Source organism: Dermacentor silvarum, chromosome 3 (genome assembly GCF_013339745.2).
Source record: "Dermacentor silvarum isolate Dsil-2018 chromosome 3, BIME_Dsil_1.4, whole genome shotgun sequence".
In the NCBI taxonomy this organism is placed as follows: domain Eukaryota; kingdom Metazoa; phylum Arthropoda; class Arachnida; order Ixodida; family Ixodidae; genus Dermacentor; species Dermacentor silvarum.
Genome location: NC_051156.1, coordinates 173,381,835 through 173,385,043, shown reverse-complemented (window position 1 = coordinate 173,385,043; position 3,209 = coordinate 173,381,835). Strand labels below are relative to the sequence as shown.

The 3,209-nt window shown below is 41.2% G+C and overlaps 1 non-coding gene across 1 annotated transcript; it reads right to left on the bottom strand.

Moving 5' to 3' along the window:
• Window positions 1-2,717: 2,717 nt before the first annotated feature.
• LOC119446977 (U5 spliceosomal RNA) lies at window positions 2,718-2,842 on the bottom strand. Its single transcript, XR_005190881.1, has one exon. It is a non-coding gene; the product is annotated as a U5 spliceosomal RNA (small nuclear RNA).
• Window positions 2,843-3,209: the final 367 nt, after the last annotated feature.

Genomic DNA, 3,209 nt, shown 5'->3' with positions numbered 1-3,209 from the left:
GAACCAAGCTTATTATAATGGACATGAAGCATCTGAAACCACCAGTTTCCACAATGCAGACCATGCACTTAAAAATATTAAGCTTTCTCAAACTGACAGTATCATGTCGGTCATGTACGTTGTCAGTGTATGCTGCATAGAACGCACATTGTGTGATAAGCTTTGCCCACTGAGGGTCAATTGATTTTAATGCTTGATTACATTTGCTATGGACTATGCTGTACAGAGAGCAAGGACTATGTAAAAGACAGAAATGAAGACTTCGTGATGTGACATTCATATGATGCTATTATCGACAGGATTGCACGAAAGAAATGCGCCACCAGGAATAAATGCTCCCTTCATGTGTTCATGTGGTAAAGGCAGTAGTAACATCCATGCAACAACATATCACTCTACTTGATATGCTATTGCTGCATGTGAATAGGTTGTAAAGAAACTGCAGGGGTTCTCTAACATGTACAGGTGCTGCGGAAAAAGATTAGCACAAGTGGCCAATGACCGGAGCAGGGAAATTGCGGTACATGGCACTCTTGTTCCTGTGCACACTGGTATCTAAAGTGCCACATGATTCATGTTTCAAAGAGCCTGGCACTCTCTTTTTCGGCGTGCTAGGGAACAACAGCGTCGCGTGCCGCAATTTATCTGATCGAGGGATCGGTCACTTGTGCTAATCTTTTTCCTCTGCAGCTGTACATATTGCTTTAAGTGTAATAGAATGCATAAAAAAATTCCATATAGTTTTGCAATGTTTGTGTAGCCCTTGTATTCTTGTAACTGAAAGTTGCACAAAAAAAAAAAAAAAACCACGCAGGCACGCGCACACATACACACACAAGGGGGGATACGAAGATGTACAAATTGTGTTTATTTTGCACTGCTGTTGTTTGCTCAATGCTTCCTTCTTAAGGAGGCATTGGTTTGCAAGTATGTCCAGTACTACTAGGCCACGAAAAAGTTTTAACTAGCCTTGTATCCCTTACCAGATAAAGAAAAGATTTCATTTTTACTACATCTGCTGACTCCGATTTCAATTTTGAACATCTGCGAGGGTTATTCAAAAAGTAAGCACCATTTGGTCCTAAATTAAAAATATATATTTGTTAGTAAAATATTTTATTGGCTGGTTTAGTTTAGTACAAACCTACTTCACTTTTCTGCGTAATCACCGTTAACTTCTAAGTACTTTTCGTACCGCTGCACCAGTTTCTTTAGTCCCTTTGTGTAGAAGTTCGCCGCCTGGGAAAGCAGTTGACAACGGCGGTCTTGAGTTTCTCCTCTGCAAAACGTCCCCCAAGCCACTGTTATAGTATTGAGTATAGAACACTATAGTTTCAAGTGCAAGAGGAGGAAATAATAACTTGGTGCAAGGTCGGGACTGTAGGGTGAGTGATCAAAAAGTTTACAACCAAAATATTGAATTTTCTCCTTGGTTCGGGCAACAGTGTGAGGACGTGTATTGTCATATAGGAGGACAATTCCAGACGACAGTTTCCTACGCTGTCGATTTTTGATTGCACGTATCAGTTTGATGAGCATTTAGCAGTATAAGTCAGCTGTAACTGTGGTCCCACATTCCATGAAATCAACCAAGATAACACCCTTTTCGTCCATGGTAGCCATCATTTTCCGACTCGAGTGTGGAGATTGCTTGATTTTATTTTTCAGTTTTGGTGAAGAGGAGTGGCACCACGTGCATTGATTGTTCTCTTATTTCTGTAGTGGTGTAGGATATCCAAGTCTCGTCGCCTGTAACAATGTGTGAAAACAACTCATCTTCGTCTTGTCGGTAGCGGTCCAAAACTGCTTGTCCACTTCACATTCTTTGCTGCTCGAGTTGGCCGGTAAGCATTTCAGGTACCACTTTGCACACACAATTTGTAATATCTGAGTTTGTCAGTTACAATCGTGTAAATTGTAGTGCGTCCAACAAGAGGAAATATATCAGCCAGACCACTAAATGTCAGTCTTCGATCAAATCGCAATTCCCGGCCCACTTGTTGAACAGTTTTATTGGTCTGGATGCCGGGCCTGCCCCTCCGCTCTTCTTCGTGCACATTTGTGCGGCCATTAGTGAAGTCTCGACATCATTTTCTGACCTTCACTAATCACTGTAGGTCCATCATATAGTCACAACTCCCTATGAATTTGAGAAGCTGATGATTCTTTTGCATGCAAAAATCGAATTACAGCTCGCACTTCACAGCAGGCCCGAGCAACGATTTTCGCGGACATTGTCTTCATTCCCTGACAAGCAGATGACTACTGTGCCAAAACAATAACTTTGTTGCCTTCGAGAAGCATTAACAGATAGAGCTGCATAAATGAAGCTTTTATCCTGAAGTGTGAATATTTAAATTTAAGCAAGCGGCCCTTACTTTTCCAATAACCCTCGTATATTTTCTCGAGTGTTTTTAGGCGAGATTCTGGCATTTCCACACTTGGCAGCAGTAATGAAATACAATTTGAGCAGTACGGAAGAAATCATGCAACATTTGGCCATTTCGTAAGGCATTTTATTATGTGAGGTTAGCCGTACAAGTTCGCTGTGGCTAACATATTTCACGTGCACTCGGGTCGGGCTGTGGCATGAATTCCTGATGTTGAGAATCTATTACGTGAACCAACGATGGTGTCATACATGGTACACCCCAGACTAACAATTTCTCGCGCTGTAGTGTACGCGTATTTTTCTTTCTTTTGATTTCATGATTAGGCCTCGCCCAAACGGGCAAGGCCTCCCAAAAATTGGCCTATAGGCTCATTGGAGTGTCCCTCCCCACGGTAATCTTTAGTAAAAGGCGAAAGATTAATGCGTGGATTTGAGGAGAGACCTGAGCGATAAGTGCAACACGCGCCTTCATGGGACTCCTTCCATGAAAGGCAGCCAACAAGGCCTGGTAGAGTCTTTAGATCTTAAAGTAATTACGAATGAAAAGTTTTATTTCCTTCGTAGTGAAACAAAACATAGACATCTGTCCTTACATATATGTAGATCTTTTAGTTAACATTCTGAGAAAAATGACGTCGAACTGTCCTATTTCGCTTTGATCGTGTGCTAAAATAGTAATTTGGATCAGAGGTAAAAATGTGTAGCCCCGACACCAGCGGTTGTAATGTCGATTTTAACTAATAAGCTACTTTCGACATTAGTCTTTATCTAAAACTTATCGTCTATATTTTTAGATGGTATTTTTGTTACCTTTTTT